At 34.6% G+C, this 16352-nt stretch overlaps 1 protein-coding gene across 7 annotated transcripts in view; it reads right to left on the reverse strand.

The window, feature by feature from the left end:
• The window catches only part of RALYL (RALY RNA binding protein like), a 712684-nt gene that overhangs the window by 124391 nt on the left and 571941 nt on the right, over positions 1-16352 (reverse strand). The window lies entirely within an intron of this gene.

Raw genomic sequence — 16352 nt, forward strand, 5'->3', positions numbered from 1 at the left:
CCACTTGATCGTGATGTATGATCTTTTTGATGAAGTGTTGGATTCGGTTTGCTAAGATTTTGTTGAGTATCTTTGTATCTATGTTCATTAGTGAGATTGGTCTGTAGTTTTCTTTTTTGGTGGTGTCTTTGCCTTCTTTGGGAATGAGTGTGATATTAGCCTCATAAAAGGAGTTGGGTAGGATTCCTGTTTTTTCTATGGTTTGGAAAAGCCTATGGAACAGTGGTAATAAGTCTTCTTGAAATGTTTGATAGAATTCACCTGTAAATCCATCTGGACCTGGGCATTTGTTCTTAGGAAGTTTTTTAATTACATCTTCAATTTCCTCTGAAGTGATTGGACTGTTTAAACTTTCTAGATCTTCCTTTTCCAGTCTTGGAAGAGGGTGTTTGTCCAAGAATCTGTCGATTTCTAGTGGGTTCTCTGGCCTAGTTGAATAAAGTTGTTCATAATATGATCTCATGATATGTTGTATTTCTTGGGGTTCTGTTGTAATCTCTCCCCTTTCATTTGTGATCCTAGTGATTTGGGTGTTTTCCCTCTTTTTTTTTGGTGAGTTTTGCCAATGGTTTATCTATCTTGTTTATTTTTTCTAAAAACCAACTCCTGGTCTCATTGATTTTTTGTATTGTTTTCTTAGTTTCTATGTTGTTTATTTCTGCTCTGGTTTTTATTATTTCTTGCCTTCTGGTTGTGGTTGGATTTCTCTGTTGCTGTTGTTCCAATTCTTTGAGGTGATCTTTTAAACTGTTGGTTTTGTTATTTTCCTATTTCTTGACATAGGCCTGTATTGCTATGAGTTTCCCCCTAATTACTGCTTTTGTTTTTTTTTTTTTTTGTTTTTTTTTATGTTTTTTTGCTGTGTCCCATAAATTTTGACATGTTGTCTCTTCATTGTCATTCGTCTCAAGGAATCTTTTTATTTCTTCCTTGGTTGTTCTTTGATCCAGCTGTTGTTAAGCAGCATGTTGTTTAATCTCCAGGTATTAGTTTTCCTCCATTGCTTCTTCTTGACATCAATTATAAGCTCTGTTGCATAGTGATCTGAAAGGTTACTTCTAATGATCCTTACCTTTGTTGTCTTATATAAGTTGGCTTTGTATCCGAAGACATGGTCTATTCTGGACAAGGTTCCATGTGGGTTTGAGAAAAATGTATATTCTACTTTCTGGGGATGGAGGGCTCTATATAAGTCTATTAGCCCTAAATCTTCTAATTTTTCATTTAGAGCTCTTATTTCTTTGCTATTTTTCTGTTTGGAGGATATGTCCAGTGGTGATAGTGGAGTATTGAGCTCCCCTACTTTTATCACAATTCCCTTCATGTGTTTCTCCAGGTTTGCCAGTAGTTGCCTCACATATTTTGGTGACTCTACATTAGGTGCATAGATATTGACCAGGGTTAGTGTATCTTGATCTAATGTTCCCCTGATCAGTAAGTAGTGACCCTCTTTGTCTCTGATCACTTTCTTGAGGTTGAATACAATTTGGTCTGATATAAGAATGGCTGTCCCTGCTCTTTTTTGTTTTCCATTGGCCTGAATAATTACTTTCCATCCTTTTATTCTAAGCCTGTGCTTATCCTGTAACTGTAGGTGTGTTTCTTGCAGACAGCAGAAATCCGGTTTATTTTTCCTAACCCAGTTCTCTACTATGTGTCTTTTAATTGGAGAGTTTAGTCCGTTAACATTTAGGGAAATTATTGATAGAGAGGACTGTTGTGCAGTTGTAATGTGTGGAGTTGTTGTTGTTACAATCGGGGGTTTGGATTGTGTAATTCATCTCTGAGTAAGTCGCTTAGGATCGGCTTAGTTTGCACAAATAGTTCAAGTTCGTTCATGTTTGAGAATGTTTTTAGTCTGCCCTCCCATATGAATGATAGTTTTGCTGGGTATTGGACCCTGGGTTGGAAATTTCTTTCATTCAGTCGTTTAAATATGTCATTCCACTGTCTTCTTGCTTGAATTATTTCAAATGGGAGATCTGGTTTGATTCTTATGTCCTTTCCTTTGTACTTGAGGTTTTTTTCTCCCTTATTGCTTTCATGAGTTCCTCTTTCTCTTTGTTTTTTGCCATTTGGATTATTATATGTCTTGGTGTGGGTTTATTAGGGTCTATTTTATTAGGGACTCTCTTGACTTCTTGGATTTGTCCTGAATTGTCTTTCCAGAGGGTGGGAAAGTTCTTTGTTATTATCTCCCTGACCACCTGTTCTTCCCCCTTCCCTATTTCCTCCCCTTCTGGTATACCCACAATTCTTAGATTGTTTCTTTTGTCCTTGTTCATTAGATATTGGATTTTTCCTTTCAGTGCTTTGCCTTTTATTTCTTTGTTGGTTTCTTTATCATTTTTTGATTGCAGTTTTCCTTCGAGTTCTTTGATGTGCTTCTCCAACTCTGTGTTTCTACTCGTAAGGCTTGCTACTTTGTCTTTTAAATCCTTCGCTTCTTTTTGTATGGAATCTCTCATGTTCTTTGACATTTCTTCTTTAATTTGGCTGATTCGTTCGTCCATGGATTTCTTATACTCGGTTGCTAGGTTTTCTTTCATTTGTTTTCTTTCATTTGCATTTCCTTCCTCATGACCGCTTTTAGGTCTTCTTCCCCTGGATCTGTGCATTTTGGTGGACTTGGAAACTTGATAGGGCTTGTCATGTTGTCTCCAGTTATAAGAGATCTCCTTGATTTACGCATAATTCTTTGTATTTAATGGTGTGTTTTGGAGTGCTGTGGCTTCTAATTTCGGCCTGCTTTGGTCTCCTTCCTGAAGGTGTTTCCAGAGGGGCTGTTGGGTGAGTTTCTTGGACCTAGCCCTTTCTCCTCCCCTTTGCTACCTAGAGTTCAGCCTTCCTGCAGTGGGTCTTGTCCCTTTTCTGCTCCTTATTTCTGTCAGCGGTACAGTTCCACTCCTGCCCACAATGTTTACTGGCGCTATTGAGCCTAGTTCTCAATCCACCCTCCTTTCTCTGGGATTCAATGGAGCTCCGCCCCCTCCAAGCCTCCCTTGAATGGTTCCCTCAGTTCGACCCTGCAGGCTCTGTCCACGCCCTTGGGGAGTCCCTGGTCCACTGCTCTAGGTCACCTGCAAGTCCAGATGGCTGGCCCTATCTCCCTATCTCCCTATCTCCCCCATCTATTCGGGTCGCTCAACTTGCCTTTCTAGGCGCCACCATGGGGGGAGGGGCCGGCCCAAACGCCGAGCAACAGGACAGAAACTCACTCAGGCCTCCCCAGCCGGCCCACAGCGATGTTTTATATTTCTATATAATTTGTTGTAACTTCTACCTTTTTATATTCAATTCTTTTAGAATTTCCCCCTTTTTTGTTTAGTGAGTCTGTTTTATCAGTTGTAAAATGGTATATATGGAAATTCCCTTCTAGCTTCATAATAGTGAAAAACACTAAATATTTTTCATTAAATCAGGCATGTGACAAGTTTACTCACACTCACTGCTATTGTATAAATTTAGCAAAAGATCTAGCCAATTGAACAACAAAAATAAATAAATAAATAAAATAATTAAAAATAGAAAACAGGTTAAACTGTCATCTGTCAATGATTGCTAAAATGCATATACAATTTTAATGCCTTCACTAAAAACTAATAGAATTATTAAACTACTGGGACCGTGGTGATAGCACAGTGGTAAGGCATTTGCCCTACACGCGGCCAACACAGGATGGACCCTAGTTTGAATCCCGGCATCCCATCTGGTTCCCAGAGCCTGCTAGGAGTGACTTCTGGGAGCAGAGCTAGCAGAACCACCGGGTGTGTCCCCCAAACAAAAACAAAACAAAACAAAGAAAAATAATTATTAAACTACTGCAGTAAGTTATCAGACCACAAGATTAATATATAAAATTGTCTTCCTATATACATAAGAAGCAAGTTAAAAGAGAATAAATTATGAAGCCATAATACAATAGCATAAAAATTGTTAGGTATATTATTAAAACTTAACAAAGGATGCTAAACAAACACATATGCACACACAATATTACAGGTTTTTGGTTGATTTTTGTTTGGCTTTTGTTTTTGATTTTTGGGCCACACACGGTTACACTCAGGGATTACTCCTGGATTTGTGCTCAAAAATCGCTCCTGGCTTGGGGGACCATATAGGATGCCCAGGGATCGAAATGGGATCTGTCCTAAGCTAGTGCAGCAAGGCAGCTGCCTTACTGCTTGCGCCACCATTCGGGGCCCTAACATTACTGTTAAAAGAGATGGAAGACACAAGAACTGGAAAGATTTTTTCAGAGGTTTCCATCATCAAGATTTGGAAGAATTCACATTGTTAAAATGACCATCCTACATAAAGCATTATATAGAATCAATGCAGTAACATACTACAAAGAAATGTAATGAGTTTTTGAAATGCATAGGAAACCTCAAAAGTCACTAAAAAGCAAACTAATCCTAAAGCAAAAAAAGAGTGGAGTATTCTTTTATACTAACTTAGAAATCTTATTTTACAGATATAGTAATCAAAACAGTGATGTTGAAATCAAAATAAACAAAAAGATAAGTGGAATAAAATTGTATACCTATAATTATTACTATTATAAAATTTTTAATTCTTTGTTGATGTACGGTCTTTCTTGTGTAAATACTTATATTTGATGGATACAATTTTATTATGCTACATCCACTACCAATGTGTTAATATCCTTTCACCACTGTTCATATGATTCTTCTATCTATCTATCTTTCTATCAATCTCTCTATCTCTCTATCTCTCTCTCTCTCTCTCTCTATCTATCTATCTATCTATCTATCTATCTATCTATCTATCTATCTATCTATCTATCTGCCCTCTTAGTTAGCTCTTGTCATGTCATCGAAGTGAAGTGCCCAAAATTCAATCCTCTCACAAATGAACAGTTAATTGAGAACAAAGGAGGCAAGATTGTAAAACATAGAAAGAAATTTCTATTTAAAAAATAGTGCTGATAAAATGAGGCCTGATTTTATCATCTACCACTGAGCGGAAAGTTTCCAGACAGCACAAAAGGACCTAGGAAAGAGAAAAAGAGTGTGTACAGAGCCTATAGTTATTCCTATGATAGTATGCTTCAAGAGTGGAGAAACCTTTTTATCTCTTAGACCAAGGAAATTCCCTTTCTAATCTCCCCTATATTACCGTGTCTATGCAAAAAAAAAAACACCACAAATTAATTTTTTGTTATTGTTGTTGTTTTTCTTTTTGTGTGTGCTTTGTTTTGTTTTTATTTCAAGACAGTGGTTATTGTTTGGTTGTCTTTATTGCTGTGGTGTTTTTTGGGTTATTTTGTTTGATTATTTTGTATAGTTTTTATGTTTTTCTTCCCTTTTCCCTTTCTTCTCTTATATTAATTTTATAGTCTCTAGAAGGACTCCTCCCATTTCTTTCTTGTTTGATTTTTATTTTTATCCCCCCCTTTTTTATCTTTCTTTTTTCTTTCCCTCCAAACAGAACCACATAACTTGAAACATCTTGTTCTGCCTCACATATTGAGGGGGAAATTATGGAGGGCGCCAAGACCAAACAGTTGTATGAACATTGAGTAGAAATAAAAAATAATCATACTTAAACACCAAATCCAAGCCAACGACAACAGAATCCTTCGTTACCCAATCTACAACAAGCTAGACACAGAGGGGACCACTTATACTAGCAGCCTGGGGTCAAAGGCAGGGGATATGGGATGCATGCTGGGAACAGGGTGGAGGGAGGACAGCACTGGTGGTGGGAATGCCCCTGATTCAATGTCACTATGTACCTAAAATATTACTGTGGAAGATTTGAATTTACTTTGGTCAAAATAAAAATTATTTAATTAAAAATAGTGCTAGTAAAATAGATTAGTCAGTTGAAAAGAATGAAACTGATGATCATGTCTATTATGCATCAAAATAAACACAAAATTTATTAAAGACTTATTGATGGTAGATTCATAAATTGTAAAATATATCGAAAGAAACATTTCCAAAACACTCTAAGACACTAGCTCCTATAATGTGTATAAAGATTAAAAAAAAATTTCACTCCATGGCAGAGGAAAGAAAAATAATGAACAAATGAGATTATATAAAACAAATGAAACTCTAAAAATTTTTCTGTACAGGGGCTGGAGAGATAGCACAGCAGTAAGGAGTTTGCCTTGCACATGACCTACTCAGACAGACCGAGGTTTGATCTCTGGCATCCCATATGGTCTCCCAAGTCTGTTAAGAATGATTTCTGAGTATAGAGCCAAGAGTAATCCCTGAGCACTGCCAGATGTGCCCCCCCAATCTGTACAGTGAAACTATCTTTAAAACAATATTAAATGGGGTAAAGTACTTTTGTATATTACATGCCTGACAAGGACACACACACACACACACACACACACACACACACACACACACACACATATATATATATATATATATATATATATATATATATATATATATATATATATATATTTGGTTTTGGGTCACAGCCCATTGATGATCAGGGGTTACTCTTGGCTATGAGCTCAGAAATCGCTCCTGGCTTGGAGGACCACATGTGATGCCGGGGATAACCCAGGTCAGTTCTGGGTCAGCTGTATACATGGCAAATGCCCTATTGCTGTGCTATAGTTCTGGCCCCAAGGACTAATATTAAAGACAAATCACTGACAAAACTCAATTACAACAAAAACAACCTCATCAGAGAAAGGAAAATAAGTTAATATTTTATCAGAGACATACAGATAATATAGGCACATGAAAAAAATTTTAAGGAATATGCAGATATATGTGTTCTTGGGAACACTACTGACAAAATCCAAGAAGCAATTCAGGTACCAAAGGACAGATGAATGGGTAAACAAATGGTGGTGTATGTATGCATGCATATATTATATATATGCATATAATATATATATTAAGATATATACACATTAGTGCATAATTCAGCTATAATAAGTGACAAAATCTTGCCTCTAACAACAAAATAGATAAAACTGGAGGCATTGATGATAAGGTAAACAAATAATAAGAAAATAAACAAATATCAGCTGATATTACTCATCAATAGTGCTAGAAAAGCAAAGCCAGGGAACATACAAAACTGAAAACAAACTCTTGGAACAAATCCCAATGTTTAGAGCTGTGGTTAGATTTGGAGATGATTGTGAGGAGGAAGAAAAGGAAAAAGAAGTATTTTAGTTGAGAATATTTGTATTGTGACAGATTTGATGTGTGTGTATATATATATATACATATATACAGAAGGTATTAAATTGTAGTCCTACAAAATGCTGTGTTGTTGTGTTGTAAAGTAATATTTTCTCAACTTAAAACATACATGAGATTAAATCATAGTTTCAAATTTTATCAATGCCTATTTTGTAGTATTTCTATTGACAACATCTACTTAATATAATCTACCTGTTTTGTTTCTTTTTACATATTTATTTTTTTCATTAGATACTGGACTTTTAAATTTTTAATTATGAGAACAATGATGCAAAGAGGACAAGGTAAAGTTACAGTGAAAGAACAATCGCCCATAAACAGAGTTCTCAGAAGAAATCCACTTGCTGACGCCTAAATATTGAACTTACAGTCAAAAAAACATTAAGAAAAATAAGAGCAGAACCCATGTACAATTACTTTGTCCACAAGTCCCCAGATTGTAGTACATTATAACATTTCTCAGCAGTACACAAAGCAATGTAAAGCCATAAGATTTATGTGACTCCTTAACTTTGAAGGCATAGTATTTTTATATATTCATGCACATACATATTAGTTTAAGTTAACATCAAAAGTTTAAGAGGTTTATTTTTTTGGGGTTATTCAAAAGGGCACAGTAAAAACGGTGTTAGAGTGGCATATTGTATGTTTGCCTGTTTCTAATGGTTTAAGATTATAAAAACTTGTTCTCTGAAACAGTGCTGATGTCAATAAGAAAACTGTGGTGATTGTATAAGATAATACAGCTGTCAAAACTTTCAGTTTTAAATTTCCATATCATTAATCATTAATCATTAACACATATCATTAATTTTCCTTATGATTCAGGCTTGATTTATGAATGTCAGGATCATGTATTAATTTTCTTATGTATAATTATCTGCTGTCTAAAAATTAGCTTGGCTGATTTAAAATTGTGCTGTATAAAATAATCAAATCCTCCACAAATTATAAAGTAAATTTCATTTGACATTGTCAAAATAATTAAGTGGCAAGAATTGTTACATCCAGGAATTTAGAGGATACAGTTTTAATTATTTTGCCAATATTATTTAAGAAACAATTGCATTGACATTTTATTTTAAGATAATATAGCGATAGCAAATATAGGATAATATCTGATTATATAGCTAGGAGATATGCAATATAAAGTTTGGTTTTTAGTAAAGTGGATTTAATGACCAAATATGAGCTTTGTCTACATATCAAATGGTAGATTTATATTTAAATATCTTAATTTATTATGATCAAAGATCTTATCCAAAGTTAGGTAGGAGATAGGTTGCCTGTAATATTCAATGATAGCAATTCTCAAAGTAAATTTGATATGAACTGTGACATTTGGCTTAATGTGACACTTTATTATGTGAAAAATTAGATAGCAATAGAAGTACTGATAACATTCTTTTTATTCTTTTAAAATATAATAAGCTGAAAGTTCGTCATCACTGCTCCTTTATAAGCAGAACTTAAATAAATCCATATAATGGTCCTATGCTTTTTTCTCTCCAGTAACTCTCTAGTCCAGCATGCTATAATTTGCGATTACTTCCTTTTCCCTGAAGAAAACATTTCACTAAAGAATAAAAGCCTTTTCATTTACAATCAATCCCTCTGTTTTCCAAGATAATTTTTAATTTTGTGGGCCAAAGCAGAGCATTTTTTATGACTTTCCTGTATTTTGTTGAAACATATTGAAGAGTAATGAATTTTGCACCTTAAAAATGCATCTAAAACATGTGCATTCAAGGCACCGATGTCAACATACGTACATGCATGATTGATTATTTAATTTATTGGTGATATTTTACATGTCATCATAGTGCAATTTAAATGACTTTAACAAGTGCAGAAGAGCATCATCAGCAAAGGAGCAGAAGTAAATGATGGGTTTAAGCTTTCAAATGTTTTTATAGTGCTTCATTGAATGGCAGGCTGATATATTAAAATTACAATTGTAGCATCAATCTTAAAATACAAATACTTTAAATTATAAAACTTTCATATACAAATGGGAGAAATGTAAAATATTGTGAATCTTTGACTTAATAGGAGTTTCAAAGTTGAGTAACAACCCAATAATAACCCAAGTATGTTGTGAAAACAGATTCAGTTACAGGAGTGGAGCAAAAGGAGCCAAGTATTGCTCAAGGAAAATAATTAAGAATATATAGTGGTTAGTTTTACAGGAGGATCATAATTGATACTGGACGATCTTTGGTGCTAGCAGTGTACATTCCTTTATAGTTTGGCTATTACAAAATAGATTTAGTCCATAGCAGGATGGGCTGATTCAACCTTAGTTACATCACAGTTAGATCAATCATAATGACTTGATTGTGATAAAAATAATAATCATGGTACATTTTTCCTCAATATGTTTTGTATACCTCCTAGTGAAATAGAAGATAATATACATTCTGTGTATAAATATCAGTGTTATGTTAGAATAACTCAGGGTTGCTTAAATTAGTCTACTACAATGAAAAGTCTGCAAAAAAATTTCATCCATGCAATAAGTCATCCCTATAATAATGCTATTATGCAAAATTCAACAACAGAAAAACTAGTATGAATCAGAGTTTCCATCCAAAAATGCAAATGATTCATATAAAAGTCTTGTTTTAGAAAGGTCAACATAACACTAAAATAAAAAGAAGAAATCATTCACATGGAAATTTTTTAGTATCTTGAATATATATACATACATATATATATATTTTTTTTTGAAGTGGCTGTGACTGTCATAAATTAACCGTACTTTAAGGGAACTCATATATCGAGTTGATATGTTCTTTTGCCTTGGGTATCTAAGTAGCAAATGAACAGTGGCCTGATTTTTTTTCATTTGTAATTTCCATTAAAGTCTGTAAAAACTTTTCTAGGCAAGAGTGCTTTTAAAATAAGAATTATATTCTAGAATCTTATCTGATCCCATCACTCATTCTTATTAACTTATCTAAAAGCAAACTGATGCCTATTTTCTGAGCTCGTTCAGAAGGCATATGATACTATAAAAACGGATCTGTTGGCCTGAAGAATTTTCTTAATTGCTCTAAGATGTAATGATTCAGGAATGCATAGAACATCAACTCTTTAGTGTTCATTTAACACACAAGCTAATCCATTTAGAAAAAAAAAGTGTTTCACAGATGTTTCTTATTGCCTAGGTGAGTGAGATGGAGATAATTTTAATTTCTAAGTAAATTCTTTAATTTTTTTAAAAATTTTATTGTGGTAAAAGTGAACTACAAAAAAAAGTGAACTACAAATCTTTCACAGTAATACTTAAGGCACATAGTGACAATGAAGGAAGGGCATTCCCACCACCAGTGTTGTCCTTCCTCTATCCCAGTTTCCAGTATGCATCCGTATCTCCCTCCTTTGCCTCCTGATCTGCTAATATTACTGGTCCCCTCTGTTGTGTGTAGCTTGTTGTAGATTGGGTATCGATTCTGTTGTCATTGACTTTGAATTTGGTATTCAAGTTTGATCATTTTTTATTTTCACCAAATGGACATATGACTCTCTGGTCTTGGTACCATCATGGGCGTTGGGTTGGGGGGAGGCAAACAAAAAAGAAAAAAACTAGGAGGAATCCGTCTAGGTGTTTTAAATATCCGTTTAGAATAAGGAAGGGAAAAAAGAAGAAAAAGCTAACAAAACAATACAAAACAAAAACAAAAACAATAATGGAGTAACAACAATAGTACAAAAAGAATAAACCAAAAACCAAAACCATCTGATATGGAAAAACAAACAAACAAAAAACAAACCAGCAATTTCATAAAAAACGGTCGTGTACATTTTATATCATATAGTTAAATTTAAGTAGTATGCTATTGGACATTTATCAATTAATATTCGATACATATTTACTAAATACTGACTTTTGGGGGGGTGTTTTGCCACACCCGATGACGCACAGGGTTTACTCCTGGCTCTGCACTCAGAAATTGCTCCTGGCATGAGGGACCATATGTGGACTCCGGTAATCTAACCGTAGTCTGATCTGGGTCAGCTACGTGCAAAGCAAAAGCTCTACCATTGCTCTCTCGCTCCGCCCCTTCACACACACACACACACACACACACACACACACACACACACACAATTTTAAAAAGTCTTTATTTGAGGACCATGATTACAAGCATGGTTATAGTTGGGTTTCAGTCATAAACAGAAATTATCTTATATAAGTTTTATTATTTGTCACATGTACTAGTACTTGGGATCTATTTTGCACTCAGAAGTCACTCCTGGCAGTGTTCAGAAAAATCATATGCAGTGCCAAAGATCCAATCTGGTTGGTTATCAGATAAGGTAAGTACCTTCATCAATGTACTATCTCTCTGACCTTAACATTTAAGAAGCATGCACCTCAGGCATAGATCTTGGACATTAGATTTTTGCCCATAGTCATTATAGCAAAAATCTTGATCTCCCTTTGTTGTGTCATGTGCTGACAATATTGCAAACTATACAGTGTGCATCCAATGTGGAGACAATGCTGGATGTGATAGTTAAAAGATTAAAAAATATGTTTCAATAGAATTTGTGTCTCTATAAGAAAAATCTGTGAGCACATATAAAGAAAGGATCAAAGAGGTTCCTATATTGATTTGAAAGTAATTTTCAGATTCAAATAATATTTGAAATAGTTTTGGAAAACATAGACTCCTATAATCTCGAATATGCTTTAGACCTATGCCTTTATACCTCACTAAAAGATAATTTTTATTTTTAACTTTTTATTTATTTATTTGGTTTTTGGTCCACACCCAGTGTCACTCAGGGTTTACTCCTGGCTATGCACTCAGAAATCTCTCCTGGCTTGGGGGACCATATGGGACTCCGGGATTGAACCAAGGGCCTTCCTGGATCAGCCATGTGCAAGGCAAATGCCCTACCGCTGCACCACCACTCCAGTCACCATTTTTTTTTTTGGCACACCCGTTTGATGCTCAGGGGTTACTCCTGGCGAAGCGCTCAGAAATCGCCCCTGGCTTGGGGGGACCATATGGGATGCTGAGGGATCGAACCGTGGTTTTTCCTTGGCTAAAGCTCGCAATGCAGACACCTTACCTCTAGCGCCACCTCACCGGCCCCTCCAGTCACTATTTTTATCTTTCAATTATATATTTCCTAATAGCATTTTTAACATTTACAAATTCAAATAAAATTATCTTTATGCCGGCATCTATTTGGAGAAGTGATCTGAGATTTTACTCAATTTTCTTTGAGTTTCCAGATTGCCTTGTGTTATATCTTTTATTGATAAATATTTTTTCATTGGTATATATTCAACTGAGCTCATGCTGACATTTTCAATTTCTATTTTATAATAACTCCAGTACATTTATCAAGGGAAGAATTTTATGCCTTAATTTATATGAAGGGAAAAACATGCATGATAAATTATTCAATAATTCTATTTTATTATTTCAGGTTTGTGGGCTGTGCTCAGAGCTTATTCTTGGCTCTGTACTCAGATACACAAGTGAACAATTTGGGGGGGGCACACTGAGTGCCAGGGATAGAACCTGGGTCAGCCATGTGCATGAAAACTCCCTACCTGCAGTACTATATCTCGATTTGCAATATTTCCTTCCATTAAAAAATACAAATGAGCTTGCTCTTCAAGCCCATGTTTTCCCTTAAGTATATATGTTTATATATAACTTATATATAAGTATATATATAGTTATGTATAGCTTAATATATATATAATATATTTATAATATATATATATATATATATATAACTTTCTTGTCTCTATGTTTCTTTGATTGCATATTTCCACTCTGGAGAAGTCTGTTTTCTTTCAAACATGTTCTTCTCCCTCTCCCTTCACATCATTCTAAACAAGTTTGAATCAAAACTTCCTTGCTTCACTAAATATATAAATGTATAAATGAAAATTATTGATGGTTATGACTGACTTAAGAGACAAAACTTGTAGTCACAGTGGTTGTAATTTTCCCATTCACGAATTTAATATTTTTCCTCCATTGTAAATTTTTTAATTTTCACAGTAATTCAAAATAGTTTTATTCTCTGACCTATTTCAGCACACATTGATATTTCAGATATTTAATTGCATAGGGGTATATCTTCTAGAACTGCAATAGTTGCTAATATTTATGTTAGCCAAGACAGTATAAGAGAGGGGCAGCTTATCTAAATCATCTTATTTAATTTTCATTTTGCAATTAGGAACCTGAAGCTTTAGAATGTAAATAACTAAATTATTAATTTGCTGTGCCAACATAGGAGAGTGAAAATTCTTTGAGAAGAAAGTTTTCATAAGTGATTTCATAAATGGTAGGTAATAAAATTAAGTATGCAATATTTATCATCAATATAATTCATAAATTTCTAGGATATGAATGAATATAAATTAAGTAAATTAATCAGAACCTCAGATAATGTAAAATTTTCTAACTTATTGCCAATTAATACCATAGATCATATATCATATAGCTGGTGACTGTGAATTACAAATGTGAATATATGTCTGAGAGGTTTTCTACTGCCTGATTTATTTATTTATTTATTTTTGATGTTTGGGCCACAACTGGTGACACTCAGGGATTACAGTTACTTCTGGCTTTGCGATCAGAAATCGCTCCTGTCTTGGGAGACCATATGGGATGCCAGGGCTTGAACCCAAGTTGGTCCTGGGTCAGTCACATGCAAGGCAAATGCTCTACTGCTGAGCCATAGTTTTATGTGTATTCATTGTGTTTGCTCTCTCCCTATCTTCTGAATAAATGGGGTCAGTAGAATCAAGAGGATAAACAATGTTACTATTGGACAGTCTTATTTAAAATAATTTTCCTAGAATTGGATAAAAATTTAGCTATGTCAATTATTTTCAGTCAGTGTAATGATTTGGATTGCATACTTTATCTCACTTTACCTTTATGAGATTTTTAGTTTTATCCTTTTGAGGGGCACACACCTGTCAGTGTTCAGGGCTTATTCCTGACTGGTGTTCAGGATCATTGCTGACAGAATTAAGGGCACCAAATGTGATGTCAGGGATCTAACTTTTTGCAAGGTGAGCTGTACTCTCTCTCTCTGAAATCTCTCTCCAACCCCCCACTTTACTTTTAAAACCCACATAAGGAATAACTATATCTTGTTTGTGCCAGCTATTTTGGCATTTTGCATGCTGACATATTTATTTATTTCATTCTTTTGGGGAATAATATTTCTGAGTACTTTAGCTCTGACACAGAATGTTAACTAGAATCCTGTCAAACTTATAACAAATATTTGTTTGGGTCTGTTCTTGCAAAGTAACAATATGCAATAAGAAAGGTTCCAGCTCAAAGTATAGGAGAAGCTTCAGAAAAACTGCACTAAATAAGGCATGTGAAGAAGCTATTTCAGTTTTCTTAACTTGAATGGATATTTTTATTAGTAGGATCTGATGATCAATGAAGGAAGAAATAGCCTTTGATTATTTTTTAGACCAGATAAACTTGATCTTTTATTTTCTCATGAAGTACTCCAATTAATATATCTTCTACCTTCTCCACAAGATTTCAAACACTTATTTTAAATTCATTGATAACAATAGTATTACATCACTAATCATTAGGGAGATGCAAAGCAAAACAACGATGAGATACCATATCAAACCACAGAGATTGGCACACATCACAAAGAATGAGAACAAGCAGTGCTGGCGGGGATGTGGAGAGAAAGGAAATTTTATCCACTGCTGGTGGGAATGCAGTATAGTCCAACCTTTATGAAAAGCAATATGGAGATTCCTCCAAAAACTGGAAATCGAGCTCCTATACGACCCAGCTATACCACTCCTAGGAATATACCCTAGGAACGCAAAAATACAATACAAAAATCCCTTCCTTACACCTATATTCATTGCTGCACTATTTACCATAGCAAGACTCTAGAAACAACCAAGATGCCCTTCAACAGACGAATGGCTAAAGAAACTGTGGTACATATACACAACGGAATATTATGCAGCTGTCAGGAGAGATGAAGTCATGAAATTTTCCTATACATGGATGTACATGGAATCTATTATGCTGAGTGAAATAAGTCAGAGAGAGAGAGAGAGAGAGAGAGAGAGAGAGAGAGAGAGAGAGAGAGAGAGAGAGAGAGAGACGCAGAATGGTCTCACTCATCCATGGGTTTTAAGAAAAATGAAAGACATTCTTGCAATAATAACTTTCAGACACAAAAGAGAAAAGAGCTGGAAGTTACAGCTCACCTCAGGAAGCTCACCACAAACAGGGATGAGTTTAGTTAGAGAAATAACTACATTTTGAACTATCCTAATAATGAGAATGTAGGAGGGAAATAGAAAGCCTGTCTAGAGTACAGGCAGAGGGTGGGAGGGGAGGAGGAAGATTTGGGACACTGGTGATGGGAATGTTGCACTGGTGATGGGTGGTGTTCTTTACATCACTGAAACCCAAACACAATCATGTATGTAATAAAGTTGGTTAAATAAAAAAAAAACTACAAAAAGAAAAAACACAATAGTATTCTGGCATGCTTTAATGAGGAATTGAAGAGAATGACCATGTGATTCAATATGGGACATATTAAAGTGTTGTGAACAGAAGCATTAACACGACTCCTGGGATCATTAAAAATTAACGATTTAAATCTTATTCAATGTTTTTGATTATTAAGCATGCATATAGTATGTATCCATATGTGATTTATTTTTCTTATCACCAAATATAACAACAAAGGTTTTCTTTGAGCTTCATTACTTCATTCACTTATACCAATACTTTACATCAACCACAAAGTTGAATATGCCTAATTCCTTTGGATATATTTAGTATATTAGATAGATTATTGAAACAATTTTCATTTAAATTATAATTTCTTAAAATTATTATGTCTATATTTTTCTCTACAGCATTGTGTGTTGTGGCTAAACTTATAACATTAAGAAAGGGAAATTTTAGTTTTACTGGTTTTGCTTCCAGGTTTCTTATCTTCATGTATAGAGAAGCAGTCAGTGTGAATAGAGTGTAGGAAAAAAAAAACAGTAGTGTCAGGAGTGTCAGGGACTATTAATGGTTTGTAGTTAGGTAGTTTATGCCTGATGACTAAGTGGTGGACCCAAAGCTGTGGAGTGCTTGA

The sequence above is a fragment of the Suncus etruscus genome, chromosome 10, assembly GCF_024139225.1.
Source record: "Suncus etruscus isolate mSunEtr1 chromosome 10, mSunEtr1.pri.cur, whole genome shotgun sequence".
Classification (NCBI taxonomy): Eukaryota; Metazoa; Chordata; class Mammalia; order Eulipotyphla; family Soricidae; genus Suncus; species Suncus etruscus.